This window comes from Globicephala melas, chromosome 3 (genome assembly GCF_963455315.2).
Source record: "Globicephala melas chromosome 3, mGloMel1.2, whole genome shotgun sequence".
Classification (NCBI taxonomy): domain Eukaryota; kingdom Metazoa; phylum Chordata; class Mammalia; order Artiodactyla; family Delphinidae; genus Globicephala; species Globicephala melas.
Window position 1 is genome coordinate 83575047 of NC_083316.1, and position 19678 is coordinate 83594724.

Below are 19678 nucleotides of genomic sequence, written 5' to 3' on the forward strand. Positions count from 1 at the left end.
TCTCTTTTATAACATTAAAACCCTGAGGCTGTTAATTCTAAAAACTGATGGGAAGATAGAAAAGAATAAAGGAAGGAAGAAAGGAAGGGAGGAAGGAAGGAGGATGCAAGAATGAGAGGGAGAGGCAAAGGAAGGGAGGAGGGGGAAAAGAGACATACTAAATGGATTCTTGTAATGCTACTTTCATGGCAAGGAGTTTAAGGAAATATATTGGTAATAAATAGAGCACATTTTGTTTACTGCCACTTTCTGGTTTCACTTTTGCGGCTGGCCATCAATACAGAAGGAACAAGGGGCAGAAATGTGATTTAATTCCTCTGAGAAATCATGTTGATGACAAGGCAGTAATGGTAGCCTCAGGAGAGAAGTGAAGTTATACCCATTCTGTGGTTGCCTCCTCCTCATGTTCGCATTCCCTACTGTATTTCAGCTCTCTGCTTCTTCAGATCAACCCTGGACCCTGTAGACCACCTACCTTTCCTTGCAAGGTGCACAGCTTCTGCATGCTTCACACTGGTGACCTCAGTGCCATTGACAGCCAGCACCACATCTCCAATCTGGAGCCCAGCTTCCTCAGCAGCACTGTCTGTAAGTAGACAGACAACAAGGGTCTCATTGAGGAGGGGTCCCAAATTGATTGCCCTGCTGTTTGTCCCCTTTTTAAAAGCCTCTTTCTGTAAAGGGCCTTTCTTTCAAACTTTAGACAATTGCCGATGTCATTAATAAGAAGGAAAATACTGTCCTTGCAGCCTCCTTTCATTTCCAGGACATGGTTTCTTTGCACATTCATCCAGGCATCTGCATGGCCTCTTTGCAATATAATAGCAAGGCTGCTCAGAAACTCAATCTATTCATCTACCAGAAGGTTGAACTGGTAGTTCTCATTCCTTCATTGCTGCTAGGTCTCTTTGTAACCCTGAGAAAATCACTTAACCTCAATATCTTCATCTATAAAAAGGGAGGTGGGGGGCAGAGCTTCTCAGCAGTATTGTTGAGGGAACAAGTAATTGAAATACTTAAGAAGTTTTGGCAAAAACAGATCTTGGAGTAGTCAGAGAAAAAAGAAATAAAGAGCTGCTTTCACTTTTCATTGTATAGGCTCCCTTCTAAGCCATCTCAGAAAGGAAACCAAAAATAGCCTTAGGCCTTAAGATTTAAGTTCTGGAAGGTGGGGAGGACCTCTCCAGAGGCTATTTATTTTATCCCTCGGTTTTGGGGCATCTGCATTTACTGTAACATACCTAATATTCTCTAGGGGTGAAAAAGGATATAATAAATCATTTCAGGGTTAATTCATTTTAAATAAGGTGTCCCATCTATTTGAACAAGATTCTTTCTGCAACAGTTTAAATCTATTTTTTCTTTTTCACTTCAGTTTAAACCCATTTCCTCTTTCTTAGATCTTAGTGCTGGGTGAGTGTTTATGGGCTTGCAGAGTAATTACGCAGCAATATTAGGCTGTCATTATCTAGAATGTCATAAACCTCCTCAAATACTTGTAATCTGAAAGCATGACTCATTTGGTGAGGTAACATGACTTTGAATATTTTTAGTAACGACTGTAGTTTGTCTAAGTCTGTTTATAATAGTAGGGAAGAACTCTGCTTGGATAGGAAATGGTCAATCAATGTAGGAAGGTTAAGTGAAGAGTAATATGTGATATATCCATTCATTTGCATAATATCATCCTTGTGGTGAATTAAAGTCTCATGGTATGGCTGATCATTTGAAAACATTTCCTCCATTGCTTTAAAGACCTTGATTGTGGCAATGCTTTCTGAATCAAATTCCAAAATGATGATATAGATCCAGAAACAACTTATCAATTTTTGTATTCCATATGCTACTAAATATTATATCTTTATACAGTAGTCTTCCAATGAATACATGTTGAACGAATGAATGACCTAAAAATTATACCTTCAAGGAGATTAGAATTCTATTGGAGAAGAAAAGACATGCATAATCAGAAAAAAATAGTGCAATACTCTGAGCAGCAAGTGTAAAAATACAAAGATAATAGGTGTTGTGAAACTTCAGAAAAGGGAATTCTCACTCCCATTTGGAGTGGCTAAGAAAGGCTTTCCAGAGAAGTGGAATTTGGTTTGACCTTGATGAATAAGTGGATTCTCCATAGTGGGGAGTAATGAGGAAGGCAGGGTGAGAAAGACTGCTGGGTGTTCACAAACCAAAGTTCTCCTCTCTCTGGGCTCACATTTGGACAGCTTTTCTCCGACTCTCTTGCAGTTTGGCAACATGATTGAGTTCTAGCCGTTGGAATGGGATAGAAGTGATGTGTACCACATTCAGGCCTGGCGCATAAAAACATCCCATGGACCACTCTTCCTATTCTTTACCCATCTGCCTGCCAGATGCAGATGACTTCAAGATCCTATGCCATGACACACTAAAGAAAAAATAAACCTGGATCTCAAACAATTATGTGGGAAGCAGCCATCTTCCAACCAAGAACATCCACATGGGACTATCAGCATGAGTGACTAATGAGCTTTTATTGTCTTAAACCATTAATGTATATTTTGTTACCAAAGTTAGCATAACCTCAAACAATCAGCAAGCAAGCCAAGAAAAAAAATCTTTTGAGCAAAGGTGCACAAGCAGAATGTTTTAAAGACATGCCAAAAGCTAGTGACTCAGATCAATTGGAGCAGAGGTTGTGGTTGGATACAGTGAGCCTGGAGGATAAGGTTTGAAAGACAGCCAGTGTGTAAAGGGTCTTGGATGTGAAGATGATGAATTTGTACTTGATCCTTCAGTAATAGAGAGCCATTAAAAGTTTGTGAGCAGGGCTTCCCTGGTGGCGCAGTGGTTGAGAGTCCGCCTGCTGATGCAGGGGACACGGGTTCATGCCCCGGTCCGGGAAGATCCCACATGCCGCGGAGCAGCTGGGCCCGTGAGCCATGGCCGCTGAGCCTGCGCATCCGGAGCCTTTGCTCCGCAACGGGAGAGGCCACAACAGTGAGAGGCCCGCGTACCGCAAAAAAAAAAAAAAGTTTGTGAGCAGAAAATAGATATACAGTGGTTTTCAGAAGATTAATTTAGAATAGGGAGAGATTAAGTTAAGCATCTCAGCAAAAGATATTATTATCAGAATCAATACAGGCCTGCAATACAGGCTCTGGAAACAGGAACTAGAAATGAATAGAAGGTATAAAATGGTGTCATAGGACCTAAAATACCTCATTGCACTCATTTGCATGAGTAGGGGCAGATGCCTTTCTACTCCTAATAGACTATAAGCATCTCATGAGCAAGTAAAATTTCTTATTTATTTATTTAGGTATTTCCCGTGGCTAGTATAATCTCTGGCACATGGTAGGGGTATTAAAAAGGTTGGCTAAATATACTGAGGTAACCATGGAAGAGAAAAACTGAAAATGTTCATTGGGCCAGGTATAAAAATATCTTTGAAACCTAGGATATGAAGTTGGCCTGAGCAGTGGGTTCAGAATTTATAACCAAAGGGACAAACATAAGGAGAGAAGTACAGAGCACTGAGGACAAAATCTTGAAGAATAATCATAATTCCTTTAAGGACAGAGAGGAAATGGATAGCCAAAGAGGAACATAAAGGAGCAGATAGGTCCTAGAGAGCATGGAAGCAAAAGTATAAGATCAGTGAAGGCAAAGGAAGAATTTCAAGATGGAGAAAATGGTCAACAGCTCTACAGTGATACCACAGAAGTAACCATAATAATGGTATTCTAAATCCTTTTCTATTCACAAAGTCAAGAAGAACAAAGATGGAGGGAAAGTGATTAAATCTGGAGTAAGAAAAGTAAATGATAACTAAAGAATTTTAAGGAGTACGATGGAAGTGAAAGACAAACTTCTGAGCTATTTGTGCTGATCTGTATATGCTAAATGATTGAATAGATGAAGTCATAAACTACTATATAATCAAAGGTACGAGTGTTTGATAACAGATCTCCTCTCCCAAGTAAACTTTGCTTTAAACAACAATTTATGACTTAAAGGATCCAACAATATGGAAATAATTTGTTTTTTTAACACCTTTATTGAGTCAAAGCTAACATACCATATAATTTCACCCATTTAAAATGTATAATTAAATGTTTTTTAGTATATTCACAGAGTTCTGCAACCATCATCACAATATAATTTTAGAACATTTTTGTTACCCCAGAAAAAAACTAAGTAACCAAGAGTAGTCACTCTCTCTTTCCCCCAACCTCTCAGCTCTAGGCAACCACCAATCTATTTTATGTCTCTATGGACTTGCCTATTGTGGACATTTTGTATAAGTGAAATAATATAATATGTGGTCTTTTGTGTTCAGTGTCATTCACTCAGCAAAATATTTTCGAGTCATCCACATTGTAGTATGCACTGCATTCTTTTCAATTGCTGAATTAATATTTTATTGTAAAGATATAGCACATTTTGTTTATCCATTCATCAGTGGATGATAATTTGTATTGTTTTCCTTTTTTTTGATGAATAATACTGCTATGAAAATTTGTGTACAAATTTTCTTGTGGACTTATGTTTTCATTTGTCCTAGGTATATACCTAGGAGTGAAATTGTCAGGTCAAATGGTAACTCTATGTTTATTTAACGTTTTGAGGAATGGTCAGACTGTTTTCCAAAGTGGCTATACCGTTTTACATTCTCATCACCATTGTATAAGTGTTCTGAATTTCTCCACTTTCTTGCCAATATTTGTTATTTTTGACTTTTTGATTATAGCCATCCTAGTGGGTATGGAGTGGTTTTCGTTTGCTTTCCTTGATGACTACTGATGTGGAATCATTTTTTATGTGCTTATTGGCTATTTGTTTATCTTCTTTGGAGAAACGTCTATTCACATCCTTTGCTCATTTAAAAACTGTGTTATTTCTCTTTGTATTATTGAGTTATGAGTGAAAATTATTCTTGTTTGTCGAGGAATTACTTCTGTGGTGTAATGCTTCTTGATAGTTTATTTGATTGCTTTTAGCTTTAATTATAGAGGGTATTGACTGTGTTCCTCTAATCTGAATGCAACTTACAAATTTTCCCTTTATCTACTAATTATGGTGACAGTTTGTGGCATTAGGATTTCTTAGGGGAGGGAGGTATTTCAAGGTGACTCTGTAATATACCACATAGACAGTTGCCCTACTTGAGGCTGCTCTTGGGAGCAGATGGAAGTATACATCCTACATTGCAAAGGAATGATCTAGGTGGTAAGAAAACAAAACCATGCTTTTCTAAGTTTGTTTCCCCAGTAGGATACCTGACTACATATTTCTGTATTTATTATAAAGAGTTAAATGCTGAGCTACTTCATCCTTTCATGCATATTTACATATAGTGCAGAATCTGAAAACCTTAAAATTAAAAAGCAGGCTTGTCCTTTTCATTTAAAAAAATTTTACTATAACAGTAGCATTTTAAGTTCTAGAGCTTCCAGAAAGATGGCCCTGTCCATAATTTCCTCTATGGTCTGCCCATCCCTAAATGTATAGTTTTCTTTTCAAGTTTGCTTTGTATCAAAGTTGGAACATCTGTTTCTTTTGTTTATGCCAGATCTCACAAGCATTTAGGCTTTCATAGAAAATGTTCATGCAAATGACAGCTGGGTGTGGACAATTAGTTATGTAAGCTACGAGCAAGCTCCCTCTCTGTATACTTAAGGATAATAATTCTATCGCACCTACAGGTCTTCCTGCTTTATCTTTTGATCGTCAGTGTGTAATTAAGCCTCTCTGGTGCATCCAGAACAATGTTTTGTGGTGTGAATGAGATTCTAAGAAATGCTAAAATACATGTCATTTTAAAGTCCCTCAACCCTTCATTTAGTAGATTTGACTAGACAGTGGATTTCAGGGGTTGCTTTTCAGCATTGAGGAATACGTTTTAAAAAAAGAAAAGTAGACTCAGCATACATGAATCCCTGCCAAGGCAGCACTTTCTGATGTTGAAAAAAACCCTAGGTTAACTGTGTATTGTACCTTTTTTGCTACAGTAGAGATGCTTCAGCTTTTCCTATTACAAAACCTCAGGGCCTCCTAAATACAACATCATTTACAATGCATATATTTTGATTTGTTTCACATCTGAATGAATGAGATACAGTTAACTGTCTCAGATGGACAGTATCAGACATTAAAGAAATCATAACATTTTATTAAACTGCATTTAGTTATTTTGTCTAGAAGGCAGGCATGAAAAGTATGTCAAGGTTTTTGATATTTTGCAAAAATTTGCTAAACTTATGTTTGAATTTGAAAGGGTAGTCATTTTTATTTTTCTTATGAATTATTTTATTTCTTTGTTTAAGGCTAATCTTGCAAAGTCAGAGGTATAAAGAGGAGAGTAGGGAGAAGGGAAAGAGGACAGAAGAGAGAGAAAATGGAGCGAGGAGGAAGGGGGAGAGGAGTTAAGTGGAGTGGAAAGCTGAGGAACATCGTGAACACATTCCCCATGAATGAACATTTATTTTCTTAAAGCCAGATGTCCTTTAAAACATTGTAAGAAATCAGAAACCACCTGATGATAAAAAGTTGACTGTTTTTGTCTAATAGAAATAATTAAAGCCGTAATTGGTTTTTGTTCTTGTTAATTTGAAGGGCACTAAGAGACAGAATAAGGTTGACCCTGGACAAAATTTGTAATGTTTATGTTTTTTCGCCTGAGTTCTATTGCCATGTTCCTCTTCTACTCTTTCCTCATTCGTCTGGGGTTCACCCTTACCACCCCGAAGTCCCACCAACATTAGGGTAAACCCCCCCTTCCCCAATCATTAAGAGAATTATCTGCTTAATAGTCACATATATATTTGATTAGCTGATTAAACTTTAATTGAAATTCATTCACATCAGAGTTAATAACTTGGCCCTTTGCTTTTCTATAAATATTTTAGAATCTAATTGAATATTTTTTACCAAGAAAAACAAAAGCGAAAACAAAAACAGCCACTCTACTAGAATTTTAATTGGGATTATATCTATAGGTCAATTTAAGGAAGAAGTGACGTCTTTAAACATTAAGATTTACAAACCATACACACTTTTCCTGCCGTTAAGTGTTTTTTAATTTCTTTCTGTATTTTTTTTCAAAGTAATATTTGGCACACCTTTATGGGAATTATTTCTTTCAATTTGCCTTTTTTTTTTTTTCCTTCCTGAGGCTTTATATCCCATACTCTACATAGAGTTCTTAGGTCTATACTGCCTAGATATACCTTCAAGAGAAACTACTGTGAGGATTATGATTGAGTGAAAGCCTTCAACTGCTATACTTTCTGGTCATCCTGCCTCACACGAAGGCTACATTCCTCCCACTAAGTCACTACTTCCAGCCAGTGACTGAATTTGGAGGGGGTACTGGAGCAAGGCCGTTTCTGGCCAATGTGGGACTTGTCTAATGAGCACTTTTTACTCTGGAGCTGTCTCAGAATTTCTCAGAGCTACAGTGCAGTTTGAGGTTCTTCCTACACAATCCTGCTTCCTTCTCCCTCTCCTTTCACAGGGGCCAGACCTGCATTGTTGTCTACAGGCTCTTCTGCCTACTTATGCTCTCTTTTGTCTGTCATAGTGATTTCCTCCAATCTTTTGCACATCTGCTTTTGCATTGATGTCTATTTCTCAGACTACAGAAATGGAGAAAAAAGGAATTTCTTTTATTACCTTAAAGAAATTTACATCTGTTCCTAATTTACTAGTATTTTTATAAGTCACGAGAAGATAGAAGTATTGGCTTTCAATTGGAGAAGGAGGAAAGGAGAAAAAGGTAAAAATTCAGGTGCATTATAAGGTATAGAGGTGGGATTTCTAATGAACAGAAAATAGAGGCGAGAACTAGGAAAGAAGATAATCCATTCTTGCAAGCCTGAGGCTCAAGCTGGGAGAGGAAACTCAAGATTAGAAAAGAATTCAGAAATTTTGATTATTACATTAGACTTACCTGTAGTTCTTTGATTATTAGACTACACTGAACTTTTAATTACAAAACAATTATGTTCTTATTGTCTGAGACTACAAGAAATTAGAATCCATCCCAGAACTCACCCAGAGCAGGAAAGAATAGGTCTGCAAGGTAAGCTTAATGGAGAGTATTAAGAAAAAGTTATTTTATGTAGTGCACTGACTGAATCCTGCTCATAAATGGTCAGATATTTGGGGCAATGTCAGTTCAACTGTATAGCTAAGAAGAGTTAGTGTGATTTTTAATGTATTGAATATTTTTCTTAACAGCTGAGAATAAAGTAGGTTAACTCAAGTCATGAAAAATTCAAAGGCAATTCTTTGGTAAGAATAATAGGATTTTTAAAAAACGGGATAAGATGGAAGTAATATTACATCAGGAAGAGACAAAACACCACCTTTGTGTACACTAGGTGATGTTTCCTTTGTTTGTGTGACTGTTGTTTATCACTCATTGGGTGCACAGTGTCAGTCACTGTGTCAGTATGATTTGAGGCTGAGAGGTGGTAGAGTTCCTTGAGGTCTTCTCATATCTTCTCCATCTATTTTCCATTATTACTGGTACTTTGGGGAATGTGAAGAAGCATTGTTCCACCTGTAGATCCAGGGTGGACCCTGGTTTGCTAGAAACTCAACCAGGACAACGACATTTCCCTTGCATTTGGCTTAAGTGAAACAGCTCACAGTGGTCCCCAGGGACATGGAAATAAGAGAACATTTGAGGATTGAAGCCAGTCCCCTCTCTCTCTATCTCTTTTTTTTTAATTGGGGTATAGTTGCTTTACAATGTTGTGTTAGTTTCTGTTGTACAATGAAATGAATCAGCTATATGTATACATATATCTCCTCCCCTTGGACCTCGCTTACCCCCTCCATCTCATCCATCTAGGTCACCACAGAGCACCAAGCTGAGTCCCCTCTCTCTTTATGACTCTGATGTGCGATGGGAAAACTAGAACTGCTAAGATTGTTTTGAATCCAGATGAGAGGCTTGTAACACTAAGGAAGTCTGGATCAAGGGGCTGAAAGAAGTGATGCCTTTGATTAAATAACTGAGCCATGAAACAACTCTAACACCTGTGCTATCTCAGAACCTTCAAGTTTTTTGAGTCAATCAGTCCCCTTCTATTTTGAGTCAAATTTCTTACTAGTTGAGACAGAGAGTCCTAACTGATATAAGTCATAGGGCAAAAACTCTGGTTCTAAGGGTAGAAATTCTGAGGTATGAATCCTGGAGTGGCCATGATAAAGTTATATAACCTGAGGTGAGTTGTTCAACCAGTTTGAGCCTTAATATGTTCATCTGTTAAATGGAAGTAATAATACCAAGTTTCAAGTTCTGTTGTATAGATTATATGGAAGTACATATATAAAATGCCCTGCTCATACTAGGTGTCCAGTGAATGTGAGTGTCTTTCCTCTCTGCAACATCACATGGCTTTTATATTTAAAGTAAATTTAATTTTTACTTTGATATTATAAATAAGTAAGTAAATTTCTTTCCTTACAAACATCAGTGAGTGTGACAGATATCTAGGTTGCTAAGTACTTAGGTATTCCCCCTATGCTTCATTTAAAGGAGACTAAGCCTCTACATTATACAGAATCTGTGCCATTGATCACCTGGCATAAGTGATAACCTGTGAGAAGTTGTTTCCTTAAGATGGGTCCTAAAACTGTAAAACTTGACTTCCATACTGCACCAAGAATATCTCACATTCTATCTAGATACTCCATTCATATGAAAAATAGGTGGTTGTCTGTGCACACTGTTTCCTACCCACGGATGTCACCTATGACTGTGAAAGGCTGGGCTTGAAGGCAACAGTTTCATCTGCTGCAGCTGTCACCCCTCTGGCCTTTCCCAGAGTTGAGTAGTCATCTACTTCTTTACAGATAGGAGAACATATTCTCAAAGGAATCACAGAGAGTACACAGAGGAAACATCTGAATGCTGATAAGCAAAGAAAAACAAAATGTGACCCTGGGTGATAATGGCACCTGGGTACCAGGGCAAGCCAGAGTGTTGTAATCTTCCTGGACAGTATGCCTCCCTTCCCCTCTATCCACACTGCCCCAGCCTTCAGGTACCTAGGGCTCTCGTAGTCACTCCACAAGCATTTTGGGGGGCATCTGCTTTGTTGCCTTTGGGACACTGCACAAAGTATTGAGGATTAAAATGATGGATAGGATACAGTTTCTGACCTCGGAAAACTCACAGTCCAGATGGGGACTGTGAAACCCCTAGTGGCCTTGGGCATCCCTCTGTGGTAACCTTGTTAGGCCTCCCCTAATGCACCATGCTGGGTATGGGTATATTTATCTTATCTTTATATGTAACAGATCAGGGAGCAAAGGATCTATCTTTCATTAGGCATCTACTAATTCCTAATTTGCTTGTTAGGAAATAAATCTGAGAAGCCAGAAAGGAAATAATTTAGGGGGAATGGAACTGCTCCTGGAAACTATTAAATACTAGTAAATAGGCAGCTGCCTGCTCATAAGACCCTTCTATCTCCAGAGCTTGAGCCCTGTTTCCGTAGGTACAGGTAGGGCTCTTCTTTAGTGGGGTGGCCTTGTGTACACCAGAGGTGTCTGTTCCGTCAGGAAAACATGGTCTTTTAAAAAATAATTGATCATGATGTGGGCACTTGCCAATCATCATGAGTTTTTATAGACTGAGGGTTAGAAATTGCTTCTATTGCATATATGTGTTTTACAAAACTATAATATTGGAGGCTATTTAGTATAGTATATTGCGCGAGGCTTGACATAGTTGTTCCTGTCCGAATTAAAGTTGCTGTAGTGAGATAACTTACTAGCATCCACTTCAGTTACCACAATTGGTTTGGAGAATTGAATTCGGAATCCCCAGGGATAATCGCCAGTTCCTTTGACCAGTTTCACGGTTCGCTCACGAACTAAAGAGGAAACAAAAAGGGCATTCTTCTGAGTTATTCTATAGATACTACAGATATGATTATAAATGCAGCTAGTATTTATTGCTTATTTATTACATGCCAGGGGTAATAAAAACATTCTAAGTACTTTACAAGTATCGTCTAATTTAATCTTAACATCGGCCTGTAATTAATATTCCTTTTTTGGAGAGAAGGAAACTGAGGCACAAAATGGTTAACAGCTCATCTGAGTCGCATAATGAGTAAGGGGCAGTGCTTACTACTTGGAGGCAGCACAACTCCCAAAAGGCTCCCAGCTGAGCCTTACAGGTCTGAGGCACTCAGATCCATAAACAGTGGAACATTTATTACAAGGTTATAATACACATGGAAACAAGAAAACAGAATACTCAGCCATACATTTAGCTCTTACAGGATCCCAGGAAATCCTGAACAACTGAGCTTCTCAGAAACAATGGGAACAGCTGGGCCTTGCCGAAATTGTAGCTGTAAGGTTATGCTGCATTGAAAGTGGAGAGTTCCAGAGACTTCACAGTAAAAATTCAAGAATTTTTACGTTAGTCTAATAATCTTTAATTAATGTGGCCCAGCTGTTTCTCAGTCTGCTTTTCCATGTGTCTTCTCCCTTTTCCTTCTGCTACCTTTATGCCGTCTTTTCTGTACGTGTATGGGTGTGTGGTGTGTGTGTATATATGTGTGTGTGTGTGTGTGTGTGTGTATGTGTATTTCTTCCTCAAAGCTTCTGCTTGCTGACAAGTTCATAACTTCGACTAACTCCTGGGCCCTCTTGACTTTTCTCTACCTCAAGACTTTCCAAGAGCATTTTCCCAGGCTGAATTCCTGAAAGAGAGAATCTCACAGGATGAAACTCATAACTCTTTGAGCTGTTGCTCTTCAGAGATGAGGAAAGAGCAGGGTTCCAAGGCAGAAAACATGTCTCTGCAAGACTGTTCCTTTTGTGCAAGGGCAATTTCCATAAAGGGAGATGTGGCCATGGTAGGTGTTTTGTCTTTTACAGTATATTTACACCTTGTTTTTTATTTAGAAAAAAAAAATCATACCTGAATCATGCTAGAGTACAAAACTGAAATAAAACATTTGAAGGGCTTATGTGATCTCAGAAGAATCCTATTTTAAATGCTGACAATGTTATCCAATGAAGAATTACAACAAAACTCTTCAAAATATTGAGTATTTGGTTGTATTTAAGGAAAACTTCATCAGAGAGAAGTATTAATGCAATACTGGGAGAATTAATCTGCCCCCAACGATTAGATGGGCATATTTTATTAGTCAAGTTTTTCCTATTTGTTAATGAATATCTTAAAATGATAAAGAATAAATCATAATAAAGTATAATGATAAACTTCCTGAGCTGCAGAAGTGAATTATTAGTAATAGGCCTCTGGGAAAAAGGTATTATTAGGTCTCTGGGAAAAAGGTAATTAATCATAAAATAAGAATGCTCATCTATTAATAAGGGCAAGACAAATTCACACCTTAAAATTGTAATTTAATAGAATTCCCTTCCATTAATAAATGGCAATACAGGGCTCCCCTGGTGGCGCAGTGGTTGAGAGTCCGTCTGCCGATGCAGGGGACACGGGTTTGTGCTCTGGTCCAGGAGGATCCCACATGCCGCAGAGCGGCTGGGCCTGTGAGCCATGGCCACTGAGCCTGCGCGTCCAGAGCCTGTGCTCCGCAATGGAAGAGGCCACAACAGTGAGAGGCCTGCGTACCGCAAAAAAAAAAAAAAAAAGGGAATACATTAAAATTTATGGGTAATATATTTTGTAGCTTCTTTTCAACCATTCTTTTGTATTTTTATACTTCCGTATTTCACTTCTCATTTCTCAGAAATATTTAGATATTCCTCCAGTTTGGAGATCAAGGACATTTCTTCTTTGAAGGGTTGCATCCTCTAGATTCATATTCAAAGGTTCATACTAAAAAAAATGTCTAGTGCAGGCAGAATTTGGATAAAATTAGAAACAATCAAGCGTTCAAAGGAACTCTTAACAACTGCATTTTGAGTGGGAAAGGACCTTAGTCCACTTCCCCTTTGATGAGGAATCTCTTTCTTTGCCATCGCGGACAGATGGTCTGGGTGGGTGAGTCCCTGATCTTTGGAGAGATATTATTATTATAAATGTACCTTATATTTTGCAGAGTTTGTAAAAAGATTTGCCATTATTTTATTAAATTTCCTTCCAGATATTCTGAGGTAAATCTATTTTAAAAAATTAAGTTTCTTATTAAAAAGTGACAAAGATAGTAAAAGGTTAGGTAATCTCCCCAAATGTTCTTGGATGTGATCATCTCCTTGGTCAGCTAGGGAACAAAGAGATCTGATAAAAACAAGGAAACAAGCATCTTTGTCTCTAATAATCCACTGTAGCCTAATATCAGAAGTAATTCATTCACAAACATTTACTAAGTATCTACTTTGTGCCCAGTTGTTTTCCTATGTATTAGGACTGTAGTGGTGAATACAGAGAAGAGACTTTTTCTCACGGAGTTTACATCCTAGACACTGGCTACCAAAATTGGCAAACGTTCAAAGAGAGAAAGAATAAATTCTCTTCATATGGATTCCCGAAGGAAGGGTTGTTATTACAAAATGTCTGAACAAAATACATTGTTTTTCTACTGGAAAAGGAAACCAAAGCTGCTGTGCAGGTATTAGTGTATTCCAGCCCTAAAATGCTGTGCTCTGCTTTATTCTATGCTCCTGGGAAGATCTCTTATCATTTGTTAATATGAATCCCTTTTGGCAATTATTTTACATGACTGTTTGGCCTGCCACTTACTGGATCTCAGCATAATTTAAGGGACAGAACTGGGAAATTCAAGGACACAGAAATGAATATTTTAGCAGTCTGCAACAAGCTGGTAGCTAATCAAGGCAAAAAGAAAATCAGAAATCCTATTTCTGACCTCGGTAGAAATCATTTCTAACTACCCTACTTGTCAAAACTTCTTGCTCCCTATAGGTTACCGTCTTGATACTATCTTCTGCTTTTGACAGATTGATTACCCAATAGATATTTGTTTAATGGAGTATTTTTACTGTGTTGATTCAAATCAAATCATGTTTTCTTGTTTGTTTTCGTATTCCATGAGACTGTAAGATAGCTATTGCTTTCAAGGCTGTAGTGGTGGTGGTGGTTTTGTTCAGTCAGGCAAATCGAATGTCAACAATGTGTGACAGTATAAACAATTCAATAAAGTCTTTAAATGGTAAGCTCAATTGTAGTGCTCTCCTGTGGGAGAAGATACAATCAAGATGTTTTGCAACATGTTCCCTTCCCATTCTGAAGACAATTCTCTCATATTTTAAGATTTATAGTCCTGGATTCCCTTGCTACTCTCTGGTGAATAGTCTATGAGTGCACAGCTGCTGAAAAGCCACAGATGAATGTCATTGTCTTTTCAGAGACTGTGTGGGCACATCGTCAAGTAATTTATCCCCCCAAATAACACTTCCTTGGAATCATCTTGTTAGATGTAAAAGTTCAAATGAAGGGTACATATTTCCATAAATAAGACTCATATATTGAAAATACCCTAAATTTTCTTTTAGCTCCAGCAATATACTTTTGTAATGATGCAAACCTTTGTTTATCTATTTCTCCAAATTATAGAAGGACACTTTCTAGAAGATTCAGGATTGAATTTTTTTAAGTGTAAAATTTATTTTCACAAAATACATACTGGTATATATAAATTAGTATTACAATATTTTAAAAATGCCATTAGGCTAATAAAGATATCTTTCAGTCTTAAAGCTATTCATTTGCCTCCAACTCACGTTTCCTCCCAATCTCCATCTTCTTCTATTGATGTCTCAAAATCACATGGTTAAAAACATGTATCTGGTATATGTCTTAGTAACAGTAAGAAAGCAAAACTAGCACATTCTTGAACTGAGGTTCAGTCCAATAAATAGTATAAAACTCACCACATTTAAACATTTTCTTTAGTTGTGTGTATGTGTGTGTGTGCATATGTGTGTGTGTGTGTATACACACACACACACACACATGAATTTTTTGGCAAAATTAAACAAATTTTCTTTTCTTTTTTAGCTAAAGCAAATAACGGTGAATCAACCAAATGCTTGTTCATTGATGACCACAAACAGTTGTAGAAATGGTGATAATTGTACTTTCTTACATCAGGTGTTGGCCAAGATACTGTGAGGGAGGAATTGTATTTTACCCAACTTAGTGTTTCAGCTCCCTGCCACAAACAGTCAATACATATTTATCAATTTAGTTAGTATATTATGAAATAGCAATTGTTTACAATTTATATAAAATATATATAAATATACACAGACGTGAATATGTATTTAATATTTAGTTAAGACTCTCATAAAAATTAAGAAAAATAAGGATAGCAGATAGAAATAGTCAAGATAGATAAAAATAGTGCATTATAGGGCTTCCCTGGTGGCGCAGTGGTTGAGAGTCCGCCTGCTGATGCAGGAGACACGGGTTCGTGCCCCGGTTCGGGAAGATCTCACATGCCGCCGAGCGGCTGGGCCCGTGAGCCGTGGCCGCTGAGCCTGCGCATCCGGAGCCTGTGCTCCGCAACGGGAGAGGCCACAACGGTGAGAGGCCCGCGTACCGCCAAAAAAAAAAAAAGTGCATTATAATTTTCACATATATAGTCTCACTTTATACTCACTTTATATTTTTATAACACTATGATAGGCAGAGAGATAATAACAGTAAATAAGTGACTTTTCTAAGGTCACATAGCTGGTAAATTACTTTTTATTCATTCATTCAACAAATATAAATTGGCTTCCTATAATAAAGCAGACACAGTCCTTGGTGCTTAGAATACATCAATGAACAAATAGAGATCCTAACCCTGAAAATCCTATTTTCAGCCTGGTGTTTTTTTCCTATGCCATCCAATACTCAAAAGTTAACTATAGAAAATTTTATTTCTTTTTTAAAAAGTTTATTCCTGATTCTCAGCATCTATTTTTTTTATAGTTGATTTACAGTGTTGTGTTAGTTTCTAGCATACAGCAAAGTGATTCAGTTACACACACACACACCACACACACATATATATATACACACATATATATAAATACATACCTATATATACAATATATATTCTTTTTCAGATTCTTTTCCATTATAGTTCATTACAAGATATTGAATATAATTCCCGGTAGGATTTTGTTGTTCATCTATTTTATATATAGTAATTTGTGTCTGATAATCCCAAACTCCTAATTTATCTCTCCCACCACTTCCCCTTTGTTAACCATAAGTTTGTTTTCTATGTCTGTGAGTCTGTTTCTGGTTTGTAAATAAGTTCATTTGTATTATTTCTTTAGACTCCACATATAAGCAATATCACATGATACTTGTCTTTCTCTGTCTGGCTAACTTCACTTAGTATGATAATCTCTAGGTCCATCCATGTTGCTGCAAATGGCATTATTTGATTCTTTTTTATGGCTGAGTAATAGTCCACTGTATTCATGTACCACATCTCCTTTATCCATTCATCTGTCAATGGACATTTACGTTGTGTCCATGTCTTGGCTATTGTAAACAGTGCTGCAGTGAACATTGGGGTGCATGTATTTTTTCAAATTAGAGTTTTCTCTGGGTATATGCCTAGGAGTGGGATTGCTGGATCATATGACAAGTCTATTTTTAGTTCTTTAAGGAACCTCCATACTGTTCTCCATAGTGGCTGCACCAATTTACATTCCCACCAACAGTTGGGAGGGTTCCCTTTTCTCCATACACTCTGCAGCATTCATTATTTGTAGTCTTTTTGATGATGGCCATTCTGACTGGTATGATATAATGCCTCATTGTAGTTTTGATTTGCATATCTCTAATAATTAGTGATGTTGAGCATCTTTTCATGTGGCTGTTGGCCATCTGCAGGTCTTCTTTGGAGAAATGTCTATTTAGGTCTTCTGCCTATATTTTGATTGGCTTTTGTTGTTGTTGTTATTGAGCTGTATAAGCTGTTTGTATATTTTGGAAATTAATCCTTTGCCAGTTGCATCAGTCGCAAATATTGTCTCCAAGTCTATAAGTTGTCTTTTCATTTAATTTATGGTTTGCTTTGTTGTGCAAAAGCTTATAAGTTTGATTAGGTCCCATTTATTTTGTTTTTGCTTTTATTTCTTTTGCCTTTGGAGACTGACTGAGCTAAGAAAACATGGCTACAATTTATGTCAGAGAATGTTTTGTCGATGTTCTCTTCTAGGAGTTTTATGGTGTCATGTCTTATAGTCAAGTCTTTAGCTATTTTGAGTTTATTTTTGTGTATGATATGAGGAAGTGTTCTAACTTCATTGATTTGCATGCAGTTCATCAGCTTCTAATTTAATTTTCAAAAATTCCACTCTAAATTCCTTAAGTTTTAGAATCAAAGTCTCATGCTTGCTTTTCAATGAATGGTTAATCTCAATTAATTCATATTATGAAATGAGTATAAATAAATATTCTAAATGTGCAATATACAAATCTTGCATTGTCTTATGCATGTGCACAGGAACTCAGATTTACAACTTTTCCTCATTAAAATTCTCCAATGCTCAATTTCATATTTATAAGAAAAAATTAAGAAAGGCTCTATTTTACTCTACACTTAAAACAAATGATGATCTTATATGTAACAACAATTAATCTTGTCTCCATAAATGGGATTAAGATAAAACTAAGCACATTTTGATGCCTGTACTGAAAATCTAAGTACCTCTTTATGCAATGGAAGCTATCATACTTATACCTGTCACTTCTGTGTATCTTTAGCAACTTCCCCCAGTGCCTGGACCATAGTAGGCATGGTATTTGTTGAATGCCAATGATTGTGTAATTAATTTAAAACATTATTTTTAATCTGAATCTTTGCTTCCTTGAGTTAAATTGTTTACTATTTATCAAAGTCATTTATTTATACCAATAAAACAGAAGTTTATAAAAGCTCTACAGCTTAAATTTTGCAGCAAAGATTGGACTGAAGTAATAATTTCACATGCTGAAAGTTGTTATTCAGGTATAAGTTTTTAAAAAAATCATTATGCTGTTATTGCATTAGGGAAATATCAATAGTTTTAGTAAACTAAATTTTAATCTCTTAAAAAACATCATGAAGCTATTAGAATATAATGACATCTGCAAAAACACATGAAAATACGTTATTAAATGAAGGTATAATTATTATATAATTATATTATTAAAATATAAATCAGGCTATATAATTTAATTTAATAATTTAATAATTGTAGGGTCCTTACCAGCTACTGGTAGGGGTTTTTTCTTATATATCAAACTATATACATGATAATATGAAATGCATATTTCATATGAATTTAAAAAAAGGACTAGACCTATATATAATAAAAAGAATGCAGAAACAATAAAATGGTCATATTCCAGTGCTGGAACAATAAATGGTTTGTTACTTGTTTATACTTTCCAGTACATTTTTTAAAAATAGTAAGCATTTTTTTAATGGTTCTGAAGAACCTAGGGACAGGACAGGAATAAAGACACAGATGTAGAGAATGGACTTGAGGACACGGTGAGGAGGAAGGGTAAGCTGAGACAAAGTGAGAGAGTGGCATGGACATATAGACACTACCAAATGTAAAATAGATAGCTAGTGGGAAGCAGCTGCATAGCACAGGGAGATCAGCTCGGTGGTTTGTGACCACCTAGAGGGGTGGGATAGGGAGAGTTGGAGGGAGATACAAGAGGGAGGGAATATGAGGATATATGTCTATGTATAGCTGATTCCCTTTTATGCAGCAGAAACTAACACACCATTGTAAAGCAATTATACTCCAATAAAGATGTTAAAAAAATAAATCTTAAATCATGGTTAAAAAAAATAAAAAGTAAGCATTTTTTACTCATAGAATGAAAAAGACTCTTGACTCTTCTTACATTAATCTTTAACTCCAACTTTGGAATTATTATTCTATTTTTGAGTGAGTGCTTCAGACAGTTTGTATTTTAATAGCTTCAGATTCTTTCACAATATTAAGAAGTTCTATATATATACACACACACACATACGCATATACATACACACATACCCATACTTCTCTCCAAATGCTCCACCCAGTGTGCAAGTTTGCCGACTTTAGAGACTTGCCTGGTTACAGGTTCTCTAGGACATATTCATTTTAGCATAATTGTAAGGTCCTTACCAGCTACTGGTCGAGGTTTTTTACTAAGACATCTGGGGCTGTCATCAGGATTCCCATCATCCCCTCGGAAAACCCATGCTGCTGAGTGGAAATTCTCTGTGTAGAATCCTTTTGCTTCAATACCAACTCGAAAGCCAAGATCCACAGAACAGCCATCTTCTGAGGTGACTGAGGAGCAGAAAAGGTGATAACATGAATTATGGTCTGGGAAGGAAGGTGTGCACATGCTGATGGCCAAGGTAAGAAAGCTCCCGAATGTGTGCAGGGGCGAAGTCTGTACTAAAGGCAGTGTCATCCTGGAAAACAAGTAGCTCAGGTTTTTAGACAATTCTCTTGGGAAGAACTTGTATAGTCCTAAAATATCATAAATAAAGTAGGCATTGCTTGAGGGCCTATTCTTTGGGAGTCAGTGTACTAAAGACAGCACTACAAATCCTTTTGCTGAGAAGTATGTTTTTTGAGACTTATGTATTAGTATCTAGGGGTCAAGAGGAAGCCACATAAGACTGAGAATTAGCTTTAGAATCCTTTTCAAAATTCCAGGCACAGGGGAAAAAAAAATCACTATTGCTTCTCTGTGCTTCAAAGAAGGTGCTGC